A 22,895-nucleotide genomic window follows, 5' to 3' on the forward strand; every position below is an offset into this window, starting at 1 on the left:
CGAGTCCCACATCGGGCTCCTTGCCCTGCGGGGAGCCTGCTTCTCCCTCTGACTCTGCCTTCCACTCTGTCTGTCTGTGCTTGTTCTCGCTTGCTCTCTGACAAAAAAAAAAAAAGAAACAGGATATTGTTAATACTTTAGAAGCCCTTACTTGCCCTTCCTCCCAGTCAGCACGCTGCCTTCTCTCTCAAGGCAATCGCTATACTGAATTTTATGGAGATCACTCCTTTGACTGTAATTATAATTTAATTAACCAAAACATCCAACCATGCCCTTTCACGAAGATGGCGCATAAAGCTAAGAAGGAAGCCCCTGCCCCTCCCAAAGCCGAAGCCAAAGCAAAAGCTTTGAAGCCCAAGAAAGCGGTGCTGAAAGGCGTCCACGGTCACAAAAAAAAGAAGATCCGCATATCACCTACGTTCTGACCACCCAAGACCGTCTCCAATGGCAGCCCAAATACCCTTGAAAGAGCGCCCACAGGAGAAACAAGCTTGATCACTATGCCATCATCAAGTCCCCTCTGACTACTGAGTTAGCCATGAAGAAAATAGAAGACAACGACATACTTGTGTTCATTGTGAATGTTAAGGCCAACAAGCACCAGATCAAACAGGCTGTGAAGAAGTTCTATGACATTGATGTAGCCAAGGTCAACACCTTAATGAGGCCTGATGGAGAGAAGAAGGCATACGTTCCACTGGCCCCTGACTATGATGCTTTGGATGTTGCCAACAAAATTGGGATCATCTAAACGGAGTCCAGCTGGCTAAATCTAAATAGTTTTTTCATAATTAAAAAAAAGAAAAAACTAAACAAAAATCCAGCTATAATCACATAATTCTGTTTTACCTGTTCTCCGAACCTGAGATAGTTGAAAGTTCTCACTGTGTACTGGGATTGGGAGCGTCTATTGCTCAATGTTACGTTTGAGAGTCATTCATGTTGTGTAGTTTATTCATTTTGTTTGCTGTGGTATTTCATGACATGATGTGCTTTAGTTTATCCATTCTTTCAGCTGTTTAAGTGTTTTGGCTACTAATAGCCCCAAGTGAACATTTTGTAAGTCTTTTGTGGAGCAGTTTTACTCCCATACCTGTTGGGCATATATTAAAATGTGAGTTACTGTGTTACAGGATATGAACATTCAGGAAAACTTGTAAGTGGAAATTAACCTGTGGGTCAAAGAAGAGATCACAAAGGAACTTAGAAAATACCTTGAGGGGCGCCTGGGTGGCTCAGTGGGTTAAAGCCTCTGCTTTTGGCTCAGGTCATGGTCCCAGGGTCCTGGGATGGAGCTCCACATCAGGCTCTCTGCTCAACAGGGAGCCTGCTTCCCTCTCTCTCTGCGTGCTTCTCTGCCTACTTTATTAAAAAAAAAATAGCTTGAGAAGAATGAAAATGAAAACACAACAAAACTTGAGGGATGCAGTGAAAGCAGTGCTCGGGGACTATAGCTATAAATACATACATTAAAGCAGAAACAAACCAATAGCCTAATTGTATGTCTTACGGAACCAGGAAAAGAAGAGCAAACTAAACCCAAGGCTAGCAGAAGGAAGGTAATAGTAAAGATTAAGCCAGAGATAAATGAAATGGACAATAGAAAACAAAACAAGGGACACCAGAAATTGTAACCAGCAAACACGTAAAAAAGAATGCTGATTTCTGGATTCTTCAAAAAATTTCAAGAGAAAAGAGTAGTTCCTAACTCATTCTCTGAAGTCAGTATCAGCCTGATACCAAAGCTACACAAAGACACAGGAAAAGAAAATTGCAGAGTAATCTTCTCTTGTGAATATAGATGCAAAATATCTTCCAACAGATGGCTAACACACTGAATTTAGTAGCATTCTAAAAACATTACACACCATAACCAAGTGGATCTTGCCCCAGGAATGCAAGAGTGGCTCAACCTATGAAAATCAATGCAATTACTACCTTATAGACTGTAGGAAAGAAAAAGTAACACATGATTACCTCAACCGATGGCAGAAAAAGTATTTCCCAACACCCTTTCATGATAACACTCAACAAACCAAGAGCAGGGAAAAAAAAACCCTCAACAAAGGCCATAGTGAAAAGCTCACAGTGAAGATGCTCAGTGATAAGACAAAGCTTTTCCTCTAAGATCAGGAAAAAGACAAGGATGCCTTATTTCATCACTTCTATCCAACATAGTACTGGAAGTTCTAGCTAAACAGGCAGAACGAAAGAAAAAGGCATACACATTGGAAATGAATAAGGAAGGTATCTGCAGATGCCACAACAGTAGAAAACTAAAGAACCCACAATACACATAAACAACTGTTAGAGCTTATAAATGAATTCACCAAAGTTGTAGGATATGAATTCACAAATGAGTGAATACACTGGTCAATTAACAATCTGAAAGAGAAAACAATTTTATTTTTACAGCATCAAAAGGAATGAATCCTTACGAATAAATGTAACCAGTAGGTATAAAATTTGTACACTGAAACATGGTTGGAAGAAACCACTACAAAAACTTACTGAGGGGCGCCTGGGTGGCTCAGTGGGTTAGGCCGCTGCCTTCGGCTCGGGTCATGATCCCCTCATCGGGCTCTCTGCTCAGCCGGGAGCCTGCTTCCTCCTCTCTCTCTGCCTGCCTCTCTGCCTGCTTGTGATCTCTCTCTGTCAAATAAATAAATAAAATCTTTAAAAAAAAAAAAAACTTGCTGAAAGAAATAAACCTAAATAGAAAGACCCTGTATGCTTATAGATTGGAAGGCTTAATGTTAAGACAGCAATACTATCTAATACAGTATAGCGAATTAGTGCAATCCCTCTCAAACCCCAATGGCAATTTTTATAGAAATGGAAAAATCCATCCTAAAGTTTGTACAGAATTTCAAGGGACCCAGGATAGCTACAATAATCTCGGAAGAGGAAAGTTGGAAGACTTACCAATTTGAAAACATAAAAAGGTCAGGAATTAAACAGGATGCTGCTGGCAAAAGGATAAATATATAGTCAAATGGAATAAGATTGACAGCCCAGAAATGAGCCCTCCCCTCTATGGTCAACAAAGATTTCAAGACCATTCAACAGATAAAGATCTTTCCAACAACTGTTGCTTGGAAAATTGGATATTCATGTGTATGAACATGATGTTGTGTCTTTAAACCATACACAGAATTTAACATTAAATGGATCAAAGTGTAAATTTAAGAGTTAAAATTACAAAATTCTTAGAAGGGGGTTCCTAGTTGGCCCAGTTGGTGGAGCATGCACCACCAACTCTTGATCTCCGGGTCCTGTGTTCACGCCCCATGTTGGGCCTATGGCTTACTTTTAAAAAATCTTAGAAGAAAACATAGAGGCAAGTTGAAAACAACTTGTACAACATGTGCACTTGAAAAGAATTCGAGTGGTAAATTTTGCATTATATTTTTCTTGGATTTGGCAATGGTTTCTTACATATGACACCAAAACTCCAGGCAACAAAAGGAAAAATAAATACATCAGACTTCATTAAAATTAAAACTTTTGTGCTTCAAAGGACACTAACAGAATGAAAAGACAATCCGTAGAATGGGAGAAAATATTTGCCCATCATCTGTTTGCAATATCTGCTAAGATATTAATCAGAATACAGTGTTCTTAAAACTCAACAAGAACAAAAAATAAGACAATCCAATATAGAAAATGGCAAAGTACTGCAATAGATACTTTCCCAAAGAAGATATACAAATGGCAAATAAGAACATGAAAGGAACTCATTAGCCACCAGTGAAATGTAAATCAAAACCACAGAGAGATACCCATTAGAATGGCTATTACCAAAAAACACATTAAGTATTGACCAGGATGTGTAGAAATTGGAACCCTCGTGTATTACTGGTAGATACATAAAATGTCCAAGCTTCTCTGGATAAGTTTGGTGGTTCCTCAGAAAGTAAAATATAGAATACCATAAGATCCAGCAACTTTAAGATAATAAATAATATTAATAAGTTAATAATACTATTAATAAAATTAAGTGAATATTATTTAGTCTTAAAAAGGGGTGCCTTGGTGGCTCAGTGGGTTAGGCCGCTGCCTTCGGCTCGGGTCATGATCTCAGGGTGCTGGGATCGAGTCCCTCATCGGGCTCTCTGCTCGGCGGGGAGCCTGCTTCCCTCTGTCTCTCTCTGCCTGCCTCTCCATCTACTTGTGATTTCTCTCTGTCAAATAAATAAATAAATAAAATCTTTAAAAAAAAAAAAAATTCTGACATGCACAAGAGGGATGAACCTTGATAACATTATGCTGAGCAAGATAGTCACAGGGGGAGCCTAGGAGGCTCAGTGGGTTAAGGCCTCTGCCTTCGGCTCAGGTCGTGATCCCAGGGTCCTGGGATTGAGCCCCTAGTGGGGCTCTCTGCTCAGCAGAGAGCCTGCTTCCTCCTCTCTCTCCGCCTGCCTCTCTGCCTACTTGTGATCTCTTTCTGTGTCAAATGAAAATAAAATCTTTAAAAAAAAGTAGTCACAGAAGTGCAATTACTGTATGACTCCACTTATATGAGGTTTCTACAGCAGGCAAATTCGTAGAGGTAAGTTAGAATAGAGGTTACCAGGGGCTGGAGGTAGAGTGGAAGGGAAGATACTGTTTAACGGGTAGAATTTCTGGGACAGTGAAACTTTATGAAAGTGGACAGTGGTGATGATTGTACAACATTATAAATGTAGCTAATGCCATTAAATTGTATACTTGAAAAGGCTTAAAATGGTAATTTTTGTATTATATATTATCACAATTTTTAAATGAAAAAAAAAAAAGGCTAGTATAAAATAAGCTTAGGGCTGCCTGGGTGGCTCAGTGGATTAAGCCTCTGCCTTCAGCTCAGGTCATGATCTCAGGGTCCTGGGATGGAGTCCTGCATCAGGCTCTCTGCTCTCTACTTGTGATCTCTGTCAAATAAATAAAATCATTTTAAAAAAATAATAAAATAAGCTTATATATCCATATAGATAGAAAATTCCATATATCTAATTTCATATGTGTGTGAATTCCAGTTATTGTGGTCTTTTTTTTTTTTTTAAGATTTTATTTTTTTGACAGGCAGAGATCACAAGTAGGCAGAAAGGCAGGCAGAGAGAGAGGAGGAAGTAGGCTTCCCGCAGAGCAGAGAGCCTAATGTGGGGCTCGATCCCGGGACCCTGAGATCATGACCTGAGCCAAAGGCAGAGGCTTAACCCATTGAGCCACCCAGGTGCCCCTATTGTGGTCTTTATTCTGTTTTCATTTCCATCTGTAATAATTTTCTTCCTGCCCAATGAACTTTCTTCAGTATTTCTTTTTTCTTTTTTTAAGATTTTATTTATTTGACAGATGGAGATCACAAGTAGGCAGAGAAGCAGGCACAGAGAGAGGAGGAAGCAGGCTCCCTGCTGAGCAGAGAGCCCAATGTGGGGCTCGATCCCGGGACCCTGGGATCATGACGTGAGCTAAAGGCAGAGGCTTTAACTCACTGAGCCACCCAGGCACCCTGTATTTCTTTTAGTGAATTCCTGTGGCAATAAATTCTATTTGTTAATCCAAAAATGCTATTATTTTACTTTCATTCCTGCACAATACATTTTTTTATGAGTAAAAAATTCTAAGTTGCTGTCTAATGTGGTCACTATGAGCCACTTGTGGCTGTTGAGCATTTGGAGTGTGGTGAATCCAAAGGGGGAGTGAGAGGAACTTAATATGCACATGGGATTCTTAAGACTTAATATGAAAGAGTATAAAATATTTTGTTAATTTTTATATTGATTATATGTTTAGCTCATGATATTTTGAATATATTGCATTAGATAAAATAAGATTTTTTTTAAGATTTTATTTATTTATTTGACTGAAAGAGATCACAACTAGGCAGAGAGGCAGGCAGAGAGAGAAAGAGGAGGAATCAGGCTCCCTGCCGAGCAGAGAGCCCAATGTGGGACTCAATCCCAGGACCCTGAGATCATGACCTGAACCGAAGGCAGCAGCTTAACCCACTGAGCCACCCAGGCGCCCGATAAAATAAGATTTTTTAAAATTGTAAATTGGCAGGGGTTTTTTGGTGTGTGTGTGTGTGTGTGTGTAACGCCTAGGTCATTCCATTGTCTTCCAGCTTCATTTCTGCTGTGGCTAGCTGCCACATGTCTTGAACAGAAGTGAATATTTTCTCTGGCTCATATTTTGCTTTGTCTTTATTTCCAGCAGTTTGATGATGATGTGCTTAGGTGTGGTTTTGCTGGTATTCACCCTGCTTGGGACTTAACAGGGACTCTGGAAACTGGGTGGCTGTCTGGCATCAGCTTTGGAGAGCTCTGCTTCTGTGGCCTTTGCTCTCTTGCCTTTTGAGACTCCAATTACACAGTGTTAGACCTTCAACTCTGTCTCATCTATTTCTTGTCTTTTTTTTTTTTTTTTTTTTTAAAAATTTTTTTTTTTTTTTTTCTGTATGTACTGTTTAGGATGTTTTATATTGAATTATCTTCCAATTCATTAATCCTCTCATCTGTGTCTAACCTGTTGTTCATCTACTAAATTCCTAATTTCAGTTATTTTATCTGTTAGTTTTAGCTAATAATTCATACAGATTTCAATTCCCAGGTGAAATTCTCCATTATTTCATCTGCTTTTACACCTTTCTCTTTATTGAGCATGTGAATTGCAATTACTCTACAGTCTGCTTACTAATTCCAGTATGTGACTCACCCACAGATTTCTTTTTAGAGTCTTTTTCTTTTTATTTTCAGTCAAAAGGCTCTGTGCCTTGACACACCAAGGAATATTTTTTTTAAAGATTTTATTTATTTATTTGACAGACAGAGATCACAAGTAGGCAGAGAGAGAGAGGGGGAAGCAGGCTCCCTGCTGAGCAGTGAGCCTGATGCGGGGCTTGATCCCAGGACTCTAGGATCATGATCTGAGCTGAAGACAGAGGCTTTAACCCACTGAGCCACCCAGGCACCCCACACCAAGGAATTTTTAACTGAAAGCTGAACCCATACACAAGGAATGGTAGTGGCTACAGATGTCTTCCTGTGCTGGATAAATAGAGCAGGTGCCAGTCACTTAGCCCGATGCCATGTTGAGGTGTATTAAGGCCATGCTGCAGTTCGTCAAACTTTGTCTACTGATGGCTCGCTTCCCACTGTCAGGATGCCATCGAGAGCTTCCCAGTAGGGTTTCAGGGTGCCGCTCTCTACTTAGTCCTGACCTATAATCCTTGTCTTCTCAGCCTGGTGAAATTACCAAAACCTCTCCTCTGCTTCCTGGGGTCTTTGTTCTGAAGCTTTGTCTCGTAGCTTCCTGCCTGTAGAGTGTGAGAATCAGTGTCTTGAGAGAAAAACTGTCAGGTTCAGTGATTTACTCATCCCATCTTGCTGGAATTGTAGCCCCAAGTCAGTTTGGTCTCTTCACCCAGAAAACTCCCCGATAGTATCCTCTTATTAGACAAAGCCTTACTTCTTAACCCAGTGTCCTCAGAACTGGAAAACAGGGGAAACTGGACCCCTGGATCTTTGTGTTTAGTAGCACTCCAATTTTTTAAACATGCATTTTTCTTACATTTTGTTTATGTGCATATATATACCACACATATGTTTTAGTTAAGACAATAATCAGGCATGCATCATGACTCCACATTTTCCTGTATCAGATAGTGCCCAGTGTATGTTCTGTCATACCTGCCATATATCCAATTTTCTACCTCAGATTCAGACATCAAATCACTTCAAATGTCAGGTGCTATTTTTCCTCACAGGCTTCCATTGTCCTGTTCTAATTTGGGATGGTTCTTTTTTTTCCTTCTCACCCCTACTAAGAAGTCATCCCACCTCCTCCAGTGAACTTGTAATTCTTTTTTCCTCGCCTATTTTCCAACTGTCTTTTTCTACTTTCTGGATAATCTTAACTTTATCTTGCAACCCCATTATTGGCTTTCTTTTAAATTTTGGTTGTATTTTTTTTAATATTTTATATATTTATTGGACAGAGAGAGAGAGATCACAAGTAGGCAGAGGAGCAAGCAGAGAGAGAGAGAAGCAGGCTCCCCACTGAGCACAGAGCCCGATACGGGGCTTGATCCCAGGACCCTGAGATCATGGCCTGGGCCAAAGGCAGAGCCACCCAGGCACCTCTCAGTTGTATTTTTAATCTCCAAGCCCTTCTACATCACTATCAAGATTGGATGACCTTTGAGGTCACATGTCAGTTGTAAGATGGAAGAGAGACACTTAACATTCTCAAGTGTATGTGAGAAATAGACCTATGGGCATACCTTATTTCAGTGTGCTTTGTTTTATTGAGCTTCACATATGTTGCACAGTTTACAAATTAATGGTCTGCAGCAACCCTTTGCCAAACAAGTGTATTGTCACCATTTTTCAACATTTGCTCAGTTTATATCTTTCACATTTTGGTAATTCAATATTTCAAACTTTTTCATTATTGGATTTGTTACCGTGATTTGTAATCAATGATTACAACTCACTGAAAGCTCAGATGATAAACATTTTTTTTTAGCAATAAAGGGTTTAGTTAAGGTGTGTGCATTTTGTTGTGTATGAAACACTAGTGCACACCTAGGGGTCATGCAAACAAAACTCTTATATGTGCTGGGAAACCAGAAATTTATGTGACTCACATTATTAGAGTATTCTGCAATGGTCTGGAACCAAAACCCCCAGTATGCCTATACTAGTACTTTAGGGTTTATTTTTCCTATATTACAGTCGGTTTACCTGAAAAAAATACAGTTTGAATGTCCAAAATTGTTATCTAGCTATGCAATTCTACATTGTATGTAATTTTCTTTCAGAATTTATTTTGGAATTTCCCATGCTCCACTATCTAAATAGAATTGAATGTTGTTACTGATAAGACATTTAGTGAGATACATTTCCCTGCCTTTTTAAAAAATGTGACTTCCTTTTCTTTCTTTATGTTTTAGACTGTTTTGTTTATATCTGGTTTTCCACAATTAGTCACCATCTTTGGGGTGCCTGGGTGGCTCAGTGGGTTGAAGCCTCTGCCTTTGGCTTGGGTCATGATCCCAGGGTCCTGGGATTGAGTCCCGCATTGGATTCTCCGCTCTGCAGGGAGCCTGCTTCCTCCCCTCTCTCTCTGCCTGCCTGTCTGCCTACTTGTGGTCTCTGTCTGTCAAATAAACAAACAAACAAACAAATAAATAAGTCACCATCTTTAGTGGACTCTTTCTTTTTTTTTTTTTTAAAGATTTTATTTATTTATTTGACAGAGAGAAATCACAAGTAGATAGAGAGGCAGGCAGAGAGAGAGAGAGAGGGAAGCAGGCTCCCTGCTGAGAGCCCGATGCGGGACTCCATCCCAGGACTCTGAGATCATGACCTGAGCCGAAAGCAGCGGCCCAACCCACTGAGCCACCCAGGCGCCCTAGTGGACTCTTTCAACCTGGGTACTCAAGTCCTTATTTCTGATAAATTGTATTATTTCTTTTGAAAGTCTTTTTTTTTTTTTTTTTAAGATTTTTATTTATTTGTCAGAGAGAGAGCAAGAGAGAGCACAAGCAGGGGGAGTATCAGGCAGAGGGGGAAGCAGGCTCCCCGCTGAGCATGGGGCTCCATGCCAAGCTTGATCCCAGGACCCTGGGATCATGACCTGAGCCGAAGGCAGACGTTCAACCGACTGAGCCACCCAGGTGCCCCCAAAAGTTATTTCTCTCCACTTTTTTCCCTAGAACTCTTAGAAAGTTGTAGGACCTCCTAATTTGAACTTCTAAGTCTCATTTCTCTCTGATTTTGTCTTTTTCTGTTCTAATTTCTGGGTAATTTCCTGAACTTTATCTTGCAACTTTATCTTGCAACTCTTCTGCTGAATTTCTGACAATTTTGGCTATATTTTTAGTTTTTGGGACTCCTTTTTTAACTATCTTTCAGGCTATTAGCAGCTTTTTGAAAATTTTTTTTTAAAGATTTTATTTATTAATTTGACAGAGAGAAATCACAAGTAGATGGAGAGGCAGCCAGAGAGGGGGGGGGGGAAGCAGGCTCCCCGCTGAGCAGAGAGCCGGATGTGGGACACGATCCCAGGACCCCGAGATCATGACGTGAGCCGAAGGCAGCGGCTTAACCCACTGAGCCACCCAGGCACCCCTTTGAAATTTTTTTGATTACTTCCATTAATGCTTTTCTTTGCCTGCCTGCCCCTGCCCCCTCGCCCCCCGCCACATTTCTTGTATCTGACCTTGAGCCATTTCTTAAATGACTGGTGATCCTTGACTGTTTCTCATGTTTACAAATGACATGTAAAAGCTGATTAGGAGCTCCACATGGGTAGAGCTTATTGACCTACAGACTTGAATTTTGGGTGAGCATCAGGAACTACTTAGTTCTTTGGGCTCCCCAAACAATAGTATGTTCATATCAATTCTCACATTGTAAGTTTCTGCAGAGAATTCCCTGCTTGGGGGTAAAAGCTTGCTGCAGTGGTTCTGCCTAGGACAAGGAGTGGCCTGAGCATGCAGTGTCCAACCATTCTTTCTACAGACTTAATAAAGCCAGAAATCAGGCTTTCTAGATAATGAGTCATTATTATGTAATTTTACTGGTTATGAATTGTGAGATAATTAACTTACCTAATTTTTTGTTGTAAGCTGTCCTGTGTTTTTAGTACGTATTCATGGCTTGGTCAACAATATTTACTGCATTGTGGAAGTAATAACACTTTACTTTTTTTTTAATATTTTATTTATTTATTTGACAGAAATCACGAGTAGGCGGAGAGGCAGGCAGAGAGAGAGAGGAGGAAACAGGCTCCCTGCTGAACAGAGAGTCCAATGCAGGGCTCAATCCCAGGACCCTGGGATCATGACCTGAGCCGAAGGCAGAGGCTCAACCCACTGAACCACCCAGGCATCCCAATAACACTTTACTTTTACAATAAATATCCAACATATGATGCCTTTCCCTGCAAATCAGTTCTAAGAGACTTCCAGGGGCATGAGTGCTCTGAGTGGCCATCTCCAGCCTAAATCCTCTCCAAGGTCACTGCCCACACCTCCCTGTGACCACTCATTTTCCTGCTTGACTGAGCTGCTCTTACTTCCAAGAGTAAACAAGACCCTTTCCAGCCTTTCCATTCTACATTCTTGCTTGTGATGGTTAATTTCACGTGTCAACTGGGCTATAGCGTGTCCAGACATTTGGCCAAACACGATTTTGGATAAGATTAACATTTGCATCAGTAAACTGAGTAAAGTGATTGCCCTCTCCAATGTCAATGGGACCCATCCAATCAGTTGAAGTCCTGAATAGAACAGAAGGGCCTGAATAGAAGGAAAGGATGGAATTCCTGCTGCCCAAGTCCCTCTGAGCTAGATCATTGTTTTTTTCCTCCTTGGGACTCAAACTGAAATATCAGCTTTTCCTGGGTCTCCAGCCTCCTGGCTTTTGCATTAGTGATACCACTGGCCCTCTTGATTCTCAGGCCTTTGGACTTAACGGGTCTCCAGCTTGCTGCCTGCAGATTTCAGGACTCGCCATCCTTCATCATTGTGTGATCCAATTCCTTATAACAAATCAATCTTGGGGCGCCTAGGTGGCTCTGTCATTGGGTGTTTGCCTTCGGCTCAGGTCATGGTCCCAGGGTCCTGGGATCGAGTCCTACATTGGGCTCTCTGCTTGGCAGGGAGCCTGCTTCTCCCTCTCCCATTCCCCCTCCTTGTGTTTCCTCTCTTGCTGTGTCTTTGTCAAATAAATAGATAAAATCTAAAAAAAAAAAAAAATCAGTCTCAGTCTCTCTTTCTCACACACATGTAGAAATTGGTTCTGTTTCTCTGGAGGATGTGAGTACATACCTCAAGGGGGCGAAAATGGATTCTTAGGGGGAGAAACAAATATTACAATAATTTATGGCCTTCCAAAGCTCAGCCTTACTAGACAAAATCTTATACCTATTTAATTTTTGTCCCTTAATTTCTTATGGGGGAGCTAATGAAACGTCATCACTCATTGCCCGAAGCACCCTCTCCATTCCCTACAAGGTTGTCACAAGTGTCCTGGATTCCAATCTTGCTCCCCTGATATCTATTCTCCACACAACAGCCATAGTTCTCTCAAAAATATACATCCTAGGGGCACCTGGGTGGCTCAGTGGGTTAAAGCCTACGCCTTCAGCCCAGCTCATGATCCCAGGGTCCTGGGATTGAGCCCTGAGTCGGGCTCTCTGCTCAGGGGGGAGCCTGCTTCCCTTCCTCTCTCTCTGCCTGCTTTCTGCCTACTTGTGATTTCTGTCAAATAAATAAAATCTTTAAAAAAAAAATATATATATATATATCTCCTAGGCGTATACCTGGGTGGTTCAGTGGGTTAAGCCTCTGCCTTCAGCTCAGGCTCTGATCTCCTGGTCCTGAGATCGATTCCCGCACTGGGCTCTCTGCTCAGCGGGGAGCCCGCTTCCTCCCTCTCTCTGACTGTCTCTTTGCCTACTTGTGACCTCTCTCTGTCTCTCTGTCAAATAAATACATATAATCTTTAAAATCTTTAAAACATATACATCCTGCCCTGACACTGTTCAGAACCTTCCATGGCTCCCAGCTGCATTTTGAATAAAACCTGCAGCTTCTGCCATTTTCACTTGCTTTAGCCACAGTGGCTTTTGTAGTTTCCTGGAACATGTGGGGCTTTTCTCTGCTCCAGAATCCTGCATTGCTGAAAGTCCTTTGTTCTGTGAGTGACTGGCTCTGGCTCAGTTCATTTCCTCACAGAGGTTTCCCCTGCCCCTGGTCCTCAGAGGAACTCCCAGTTGTATCCCCCTGTGCCCAGCCAGAACCCAAAAGTCAAACCAGAGCCACACCTGAGCTGGAACCAGCCACACTTCTGACTGTCAGGATGACTGTGGGCAAATTCCTTAACATCGATGAACTTCAGTTTCTCATAGGTGCCTATCTCACCTAATGGTGCCTATCTCAACAGTGGTTACCTGGATTAGATGAGATGTACAGCAGCAGACAGAATGGCTGGTACATAATTGCTTGACGAATGGTGATGATTACGGCATCCATTCATCCAGCAAAATACTGGATTGGTGTGCGCCCAGTCCTTGCTTATCAGGGTCTGAGACTCAGAGGTACATGAGGCAGGCACTCCCATGCCCTCCAGTCCCCCAAGACCTCTCTGGGGATACTGGTGAATACCAGGAATCCCAATTCAGTGTCAGTGTGCTAGAACAAGGGAAAGCATAGGTGCTGTGGGAGAAGTGGGTGTGTGACCCAGCCCTTGTGGGGTGGGGAGCAGTCCAAGTCTTTGCCTACCTAGGGCGGGGGGTGCCAGGCAGGAGCCCCAACCCCCTCTTTCAACCACCACCTGCAGGGCAGAGTCATCCAAAACCCTCTGGGAGGGGAAGGGGTCTTTATTCCACTGTTAAGTAGAGTTCCTGAAGGCCTTTAAGCGAGGGTTGATTTGATCGTAGCTCATTCTGGTTTTGTCATGAAGGATGGGTCAGAGAATGAGAAGCCCGTGGCCGCAGCTGGGGCAAAGATGAGGCTCCGCAATGAGATATGGCGAGGCCCACAGCTAACGGTATCTCAGCCCTGTAACCACCCATAGAACAGAGGGGAAAAGATGTCTTTGCTGTCTCAGAGACTGATAAGAGGAACGCTCGGGAACGCAGGGCCTCAGCAAGGGGCCCATTTTGTCCTAAGGACAGAACTGTACCTGGGGCTGGCTGGTGAGGGGCAAGGCGGCCCAGGGAGGAGAGTGTCCTGGCGGAGAGCTCAGATTTCTGACCCGGGCATCTGAGGCCCCGCGGCGCAGAGAGCACGCGAAGGCCCGGGAGGGTTTAACCGGCTGCACAGCCCGTTAGGTCGTGAGACATGTCGAGACCATTCGGAACTTTGTACCTGAGCAGAGGCTAAACGAGGGTGCAGGGAGAGGGCCGGCTCGGTAAGGGAGCCCAGGCCCAGGGCATATAGGTTAATCGACAGGTGTGCCGGGCCGGATCCCAGCGCAGCCACGACTGCTCCGCGCAGGCTGTTCCATCTCCCAGGTTGGATCCCGGCAGGGCGGCGGCCGCGTTCTCTGGCACCGCCAGGCCCGGCGCCCACGGAACCCCACCCAAGCCCACGAGGCAGGTTGTTCTTATGCCCAGCGAGTCACCAGGACTCGAGCTAGGGGACCGCCCCAAGGTCACAGCCTGCACGTGGAGGAGGCGCACTTGAACCCAGGGCCCTACCAAGGTCAACGGGCCACTCCCGGCGGGCCAGAGCCCGGCTGCCGGGCTGGTGCATCCCCCGGGCCGGGGCGGCCTGCAGCACTCTGGGGGTGGGGGGCGGGGCGCGGGGCGCCCGGGCGTGTGCGTGCCTGTCAAAGAGGCGGAACTCCTAGTCTCCTGTCCTGTAGTTCCTCCACTGCGGGCGACCGAGCTTCGCGCCAGCCCGGCCCTTCCGCCCAACTACAATTCCCAGAAGGCTGAGCGGCGCGGGCGTGGCCAGGGGGCGCGGAGAGCGCGGGTGTCGTCACCGACTCAGCCAGCTCCCCCCAGCCCGGCCCAGCCCCTCGCGGCGACCGGGCGAGCGGCTGCGCGCAGCCTGACGGGAATCGTGGTCATCCCGCCCTATACCCCCAGCGTTGACGGGGGCGCGTGGACTCCAACTCCCGGCGTACCCTGCGCGCTGGCCCTCGTTAACGGCGGGAGGGGGCGGGCGAGGCGGAGGGGGAGCGGCGTTCGGGAGGGCGGAGTAAGGCGGAGGTGGGGGGAGGGCGCCCACACCCCTCCCCCTCCCCGCCGCTCCTTCCCCCTCCCCCGACGTAAACTGGGATCCCTTTCCCCTTGTGTCCGCCATATTGGACTCTAACTCTGGTCAGCGGCGGCGCCGGGCCCGGTGGACTCGCCGTTCTCCCGCCCAGCGGCCTCCCCGCAGCTCACGCCCGCCCGGCCCTCCCCGCCCGGAGGCGACCCCGCGCAGCGCCCCCCGCCCTCGGCCGGCCGGAGCGCCCTGCCGCCGCCTCAGCCTCCCCGCCTTCCCCGCCCTCCGCCGCCGCCCGCGGCCCCGCGCCCGCTCCGCGCCCTCTCTCCGCCCGCCTGCCCGCCCGCCATGAGCCCAGCCGACGCCAAGCGCGGGGCCAAGCGCCGGAAGAACAAGCGGGGCGGCGGCGGCGGCTCGGGTGGGGGCAACGGCGGCGCGGGCGGCGGCAAGGCCGGCCCGGCGGCGGCGCTGCGCGGCTCCCAGGCCGCGGGCCTGGCGGCCCCGGGCGGCGCGGCGGCGGCCAACGGGCCCCTCGGCTCCGGCGCGGGCGTGGGCGGTGCCGCCCCCGGAGGCTACTTCGAGGTAAGCGGCGGCGCGGCGGGGGCGGGAGGTACGGGGTGGGCGGGCGAACGCGGGCAGACCTCCCGCCGGGGCCGGGCTCCGCGCGGGTAACGGGGGCCGGGGGGCCGGGGAGCCGGGGCGCGGGCGGCTTGCGCCGTGACAGCCTTCCCGCGGGGATGGCGAGCGCGGGGCGGCTGGCTGCTAGCGCCGGGTGCCGGCATCTCCTGGGTGCGGCGCGCCGAGCTGCCTGTGCCGCTGCCCACCTGCGCGTCGCTGTCACGGACCCGGGGGCGGTGCCTTCTCGCCCCGCGCGGAGCTCGTCCTTGAGATTGCTCGCGTGCAATTCCAGAGTAATTAGGAGTCAGGTGGCGAGCGGGGCTTCCCTGCGTGGTCGGGAGTTCTCTCCGCCGTTGTTTCGCCATGCCGCCCAGAATTCTCCATCCCGTGCGAGAGGCGACCCGGCAGCGCCCGCCGGGAACTTTTCTTTCTCTGCTCCGATGTGATCATCGGGGAGCCGCCTGACAGCCTTCCGGAGGCCTGCCTCTGTGCCTCCAGCTCCTCAAAAACTTCCAGGGGCAGTTGGTGGTCTGGTTACTCAGGAGTGTATGTAGTGTTGGAACTCAGGGCATCGGAAAAGTACTTTCTCCTGTATTGTCCATAGGAGCAGCTAGCACACGTTGTGGGTTGCTGCACCTTTGTTCCGCGGTGGGTCACAGCACTCGAGAAGACACAAGGTGGTACGAGGGTGTGCAGGTGACAGCCATTTCCAGTGGTTCCAGTGGCGACTCTAAGATAATGGACTTCTCCAAAGTTGAGTGGTTAGAACTGTTAAGTTGTTTTAAAGACATTTGCAGTGGGAAAAAAGAGCCTCATCAGTATTGGTGTGCCACATTGTGACACAAATTGTTTTATGCAAGATTCTAAATATCGTGCTGGAATGGCACGGAGTGAGAGCAGAAAAGAGAAATGATTGTGTATGGCGTGGCTTTGTCATGCTTTTGCATTAATTGAATATACAATAACGTTTGTGTACTTTATTTTCCGTTTAAAGGATTTCCAGCCTTTTCTGTTGTGGAGTAAGTGCAGTTGTTGCATCTTTCTCTAGATGATATTGTTACCTTTGTTTGGGATCCTGGAACACAGCCCTGGACTTCAGCCTCCAGAGGCTGCCCCTTTCCAATACCCTGGAGAGAGAAACAGGTACAGGGGTTGGGAGCAAGGATGAGGTTTGGGCATTTGGATCTTTGGGCTATAAATTAAGGGCCATGTTTGCGGATCCTGGGGAGGTGAGGGTAGGAGGTCTGCCATGCAGATCCTTTATGAAAATGTTGATATTTGCTGTAGCATGGTGTATAATATACCATTTCGATCAATTCAATAAAAACAAGTTTGTGGTACTGTTTTAGGTTTCAATAAATCCCATTTACTTTGCAGTATTTAGCTAAAGTAGTTTTCCTTTAGTTTATTATTCTGATCACATTAGTCAAACTCATGTAACCATCTATCAGGTATTATTATTATCATTTTATTTTTTAGAGGGGGGGGGAGAGTGCTTGCAAGTGGGAGTGGGGAAGAGAGACACATAAGCAGGCTCCATGCCCAGTTGGGAGCCTGTTGCCCATGAGATCATGACTTGAACTGAAACCAAGAGTCAGTCTCTTAACTGAGTCACCCAGGTGCCCCTATCTAGTATGATTTTTGACAGGACTATCTTATTTTGTTAAACTTACAAAGCAAGATTTTTGACATGACCCTGTAAGAAATAAGATATATTAAGACCTGTAGTGCGTGCTTCCACTTATACAACAAAAGTTTTACAAGATGATATTCTGGCTTTTTTGTCTTTTTTATTTTATTCCATTTCATTAATAAAGTGATTGTAGTACACAGAATTACTTTATTGTGTACCATTGATTTGTGACCATCACCTTGAGAAACATTCTATTTTACTGTATTTTAAAATTTCAAACTTTTATCTTGAGCTCTGAAATTTCTTTCTTTTTTTTTTTTTTTTTTTAAGATTTTATTTTGACAGAGAGACACAGCGAGAGAGGGAACATAAGCAGGGGGAGCCAGAGTGGGAGAGGGAGAAGCAGGCTTCCCGCGGAGCAGGAGCCCGATGTAGGGCTCAAGCCCAGAACCTTGGGATTCTGACCTGAGCCGAAGGCAGATGCTTAACGACTGAGCCACCCAGGCACCCATTAACTTTAAAATTTCTTTGCAAGCTTTTTTTTTCCAAGAAAAAAATTTTTTAAGATTTATTTATTTGAGGGGCACCTGGGTGGCTCATTGGGTTAAAGCCTCTGCCTTCAGCTCAGGTCATGATCCCATCATCCTGGGATTGAGCCCTGCGTCGAATCACACCTGGGCCGAAGGCAAATGGTCAACCAACTGAGCCACCCAGGCCCTCCTCAGAAATTTTTTGTTTTTTTTTAAAGACTTTATTTATTTATTTATTTGACAGAGAGAGATCACAAGCAGGCAGAGAGAGAGGAGGAAGCAGGCTCACTGCTGAGCGGAGAGCCCGATGCGGGGCTTGATTCCAGGACTCTGAGATCATGACCTGAGCTGAAGGCAGTGGCTTACCCCACTGAGCCACCCAGGCGCCGCCCCCCTCAGAAATATTTTTAACGACTTTATTTATTTGACAGAGAGCACACAAGCAGGGGGAGCAGCAGGCAAAGGGAGAAGTAGGCTCCCTTCAGAGCAGGGAGCCCAGTGTGGGACTCGATTCCAGAACCCTGGGATCATGACCTAGGCTGAAGGCAGATGCTTAACTGACTGAGCCACCCAGGTGCCCCTCTTTGCAAGTTTTTTTATTTATTTATTTGACAGAGATTGCAAGTAGGCAGAGAGAGAGGGGGAAGGAGGCTCCTTGCTGAGCAGAGAGTCCTATGTGAGGCTCGATCCCAGGACCCTGGGATCATGACCGGAGCTGAAGGCAGTCTTAACCCACTGAGCCAACTAGGCGCCCCATTGCAAATGTTTTTAATGGTGTGCGAAAGATACCCATGGTGGCAGGGATTAAAGTGTTTTTTGTTTTTTTTTTAAGATTTTATTTATTTGACAGACTGAGATCACAAGTAGGCAGAGGCAGGCAGAGAGATAGGAGGAAGCAGGCTCCCCGCTGAGCAGAGAGCCCGATGCGGGATCATGACCTGAGCCAAAGGCAGAGGCTTTAACCCACTGAGCCATCCAGGCGCCCCGTTTTTGACACTGATCACAAAAATTCTTACTATAATTCTGAAGCCTCTGAATTATTTTCCCATAGATGATGACCTCTTTGTGGGAACCTTGTCTGGTGCATAAGAGGCACCCAAAACAGTGTTTGTCAACAAGTAATAGGGAGTGGGTACCAGCCCTCAATTTCCGGGAGAAGCTTATGATTGCTTCTAGGGGGGGCATCTTCCCATTCTATGTAGGGTCACCAGAGTAGAAGTTGCCTGAGAGAAAAGTTAAGAGTGGAAGGACTGTCTTGATTCTCAGGTGGGGTCCCGCGTGCTGGGCACAGCCCTGATTGTTAGTCCTAGGACCACCTTCATCAAGGCAACGAGGGCTTCTCCGCATGTGAGTAGTTTCTACATAGAAACAATGGCTCGGCGGTAAGTAGGATAACATAATGTAGTTTATGGAGACTTTTGCCCACCCAGACTAGGGTATACAAATTTGATAGGCTCTTTGCCCTCAGGCATGGTGTCAAACCTCAAACTGCCTTGGCATCCTAAGTGATATGACACCTAGGTCTTAGGATTATTGTAAGAATTAAACAAGTCAACAATGTCTGGTGACACACGGTGCCGTGTGTGCACATGGTCATTATTTACCAGGAGGCTGGGTTGGACTTTATTAGGGACTTTGCTACAGGGTCCTTGCTTACTATTGATGAAGCTTTTTCCACTTGTGAAATGGGAAAACCGTATACAGTTAAGAACAGTGGACACAGCTGCATCTTGGACAAGACCTTATTCTGATAGCTGTGTTTGGTGGTCTGCTCTGATGTGACAATAAAGGATTTGCCCTGAAATGGAAAGTTGGTATGTGAAGGGTATCATGACTATATCTTATTATTTTGCATTTTTCTGTTTTTAAAAAGATTTTATTTTTTTGAGAGAGAGCATGCAAGCGAGCAAGAGCATGAGTAGGGAGGGGGTAGGGGACAGAGGGAGAGGGAAAAGCAGACTCCCCACTGAATAGGGAGCCTGATGTGGGGCTCAGTCCCAGGACCCTGGGATCATGACCTGAGCCAATGGCAGGCGCTTAATTGATTGAGCCACACAGGCACCCCTGCATTTCTATTTTATTTTATTTTATTTTATTTTTTAAAAGATTTTACTTATTTATTTGAGAGATCAAGAGAAAGCACAAGCCAGCAGGGGCGGGGAGAGAGGCAGAGGGAGAGGCAGAGGGAAAAGCAGACTCCCTGATGAGCAGGGAGCTCATTGTGGGGCTTGATCCCGGGAGCTTGGTATCATGACCTGAGCCAAAGGCAGATGCTTAATTGACTGAGTCATTCAGGTGTCCCTGCATGCATGCATGCATTCATTCATTCATTTCTCTCTCTTTCTGAAGATTTTATTTATTCATTTGTCAGAGGGAGAGCACACGCACGCACGCAGAAGCAGGGAGTAGCAGAGGGGGAAGCAGGCTCCCTGCTGAGAAAGGAGCCTGATGTGGAACTTGATCCCCAAGACCTTGAGATCATGACCTCCGCAGAAGGCAGATGCTTAACCGACTGAGCCACCGAGGCATCCCTGCCTCTGCCTTTTCTATTTTTTTTTTCCTTTCTATTTTAAATGTAATTTAAGGTTCATGATATGTTAAGTGAAGAAGGAAGCTTACAAAATAGAAAATGTTTGTAGTACAGACCCGCTTTTGTAAAGGTCTGTGTGCATACATATTTGCATAGGAAAGTCAGATAGGATATACATCAAAATATTTTGTGGTGGAAATTCTGATGGCTTTCTTTTTTCCTTTTTGCGCATGCCTCAAGCTTTAAGACTACAATGAGCATTACATGTGGACCAAAAAGGTGAATGTTATTTTTACAACCTGATATTACTAACATTTTTCTTTCTTTTTTAAAATTTCATTTATTTATTTTAGAGATAGAGAGAATGGGGGGGGGGGGGCAGGGAAAGGTAGAGGGAGAGGACAAAGCAGACTCTGCATAAACCAAGGAGCTAGGCTTCAGCACATGAAGGTCACGACCTGAGCTAAAGGCAGATGCTTAACTCACTGAGCCATCCAGATGCCCCACATTTTTTATTTTTTTCCAAACAAAGCTGATTTTGGCTTTTGCTGCCTTTTTACACTTAAACATTTAGGTATTATACAAAATAAAAATATTTACACTATCAGAATTCTGTTTTCTGAATAGGTGTGCAAAATTCAGTCATATACATATTATTTACAAAAACCAGAATTCCTCTGTTGTGGAAATAGACCCAGGTCACGAGCTGTTGGGATATCAAATTACATATAGTTTACACTCATAGCTCAAAAGGGAATTTAGAGCTATTTTTGCAATGCTATTAGAAATTTATAAAAGGAAGTCTTTTGGGGGTAGGGATCAAAGTACATTTCAACAGTGATACTAAAGTTGTAAAGTCAGAGTAACCTATTGTGATGTTGGAGGCATTTGTAATAACATAAATCTTTTTCATTGATGAAAAGGTGGTAAGAAGGAGATAATGTTAGTAATGTTTAAAGGCGACATGTCTGACAGTATATCCATAGTTAGATGATACAGTTACGGATTTGGGGGTGCCTTGGGTGTGTTGCAGAAATCGCTGTGGTGATGAAATGAGGTTCATTCATAACTTTCTCTCAAGTTCACATTGGCTTTAGTGACCTGAGGAAGTATGTCAAATAAAGATCTAGAACCTTACATGATTTAATTAAGATTAACAATGTGGTGAAGCTGCAAAGAGCACCTCCCTCTGTGATTCAGTCTATTATGTATGTGTACATCCACATAACCAATGTATCAAGATACATATAGAATATTCCCAGTACCCTAGGACACTCACTTGTTCACCTTTGCAGTCATCCCCACCACTGTTGTGCATTTTGGCTACATTTGAATTTCACGTGAAAATGCTCTGCCAGTGCTCTCTGGCTCCACACTGAGACGCAGTCGTATTGTTGAGGGAGCAGTTCACCCTTCTCTTCGATGGCACGCGGTTTTCCATTGTTTTGAGTATGCCACAGGTGATTCATTCTGATATTGATGGACATACATACGTATAGGCTATTTTATTTCATGGCTGATATGCACTTTCCTGTACATGTCTTTTGGTGGACATGAGTACTCCTTTCAGTCTTGTATCTATCTGTGTGTGTGTGTGTGTGTCTGTGTGTGTGGAGTGCTGTGCAGTGTGACTTCAGTAGGTAACTGCCCACCAGTTTCTCTAAGTGGTTTTATTGAATGCTGATTAAAAAATTAACATGTAGTGGGATTGATATTTTAAGATGTACAGGTTTTTGGATGTAACGCATACACGGATTAATGTATCCGCTATCACTGTCAGGGTACAGAACAGTTTCATGCCCACAAAAGCTCCCTCATGCAATCCCTGTGCGATCACACTCTCTCCCACCGCTAAACTCTTGGCAGCCAGTACTTTGTTACTATGATTTCGTCTTCTGGAGAAGTTACTTAAATGGAATCATATAGTATGTAACTTTTTCACGCTGGTTTATTTTCACTCAGTATGTGTAATAACTTTGAGACTCCTTTGAGTTCCTGTTTACTGCTGAGTAGTAGTTCTTTGTATGGACGTACCATAATTTATCCCTTTTCCCAGTGGTGGACGTTGAGGTTTTTTCCAGGTTTTGGTGAACATTAATACAGCTGCTATAAAAATTTGTGTACAGGTTTTTGTATGGAAGTAAGTTTTCATTTTTCTAAGGAGTGGGCACTGGGCTGTATGGTAATACTATAAGAAACTGCCACACTGTTTTTCAGAGTGGCCTTACCTTTTCAACTTCCCACCAGCAAGGTATGAGGGTTCCAGTTACTTTGCATCCTTGCTAGCTCTTGGTGTTGTCAGTAGTTTTTATTTTAAGGCTTTCAATAGGTGTGGTGTGGTTTTAATATGCATTTCCCTAAAGACTACTGATATTGGGGGCACCTGGGTGGCTCAGGGGCCTGAGCCTGTCTTCGGCTCAGGTCATGATCCCAGGATCCTGAGATCGAGTCCCACATCGGGCTCTCAGCTCAGCAGGGAGCCTGCTTCCTCCTCTCTCTCTGCCTCACTCTGCCTACTTGTGATCTCTGTCAAATAAATAAATAAAATCTTTAAATTAAAAAAAAAAAGACTACTGATATTGAACACTTTTTATGTGTTTGTTTGCCATTCTTGTGTCCTCTTGGGTGAAGTATTTATTCAGACTTTGCCTATTTTTAATTGGGTTTATTTTCTTTTGAGTTTTGAGAGTTGTTCATAATTCTGGATAGGAGTCCTATGACAGATCTGTAATTTGCAAACATTTTCTTACAGTCTGTAATTTGTGTGTGTGTGTGTATTTTTTAAGATTTTATTTATTTATTTGACAGAGATCACAAGTAGGCAAAGAGGCAGGCAGAGGGAGAGGGGGAAGCAGGCTCCCCACCAAGCAGAGAGCCTGA

The 22,895-nt window shown here is 45.2% G+C and overlaps 1 protein-coding gene across 2 annotated transcripts in view; it reads left to right on the forward strand.

Annotated features, from left to right (window-relative positions):
• Window positions 1-15,214: 15,214 nt before the first annotated feature.
• The window catches only part of FAM193A (family with sequence similarity 193 member A), a 166,291-nt gene continuing 158,610 nt past the window's right edge, over window positions 15,215-22,895 (forward strand). For both annotated transcript variants that reach the window (XM_059379674.1, XM_059379694.1), the window contains exon 1: window positions 15,215-15,286. The gene's annotated coding sequence lies outside the window, so the exon portion shown is untranslated. The remainder of the gene's footprint in view (window positions 15,287-22,895) is intronic.

This window comes from Mustela nigripes, chromosome 1 (assembly GCF_022355385.1).
Source record: "Mustela nigripes isolate SB6536 chromosome 1, MUSNIG.SB6536, whole genome shotgun sequence".
NCBI classification, from domain to species: Eukaryota; Metazoa; Chordata; class Mammalia; order Carnivora; family Mustelidae; genus Mustela; species Mustela nigripes.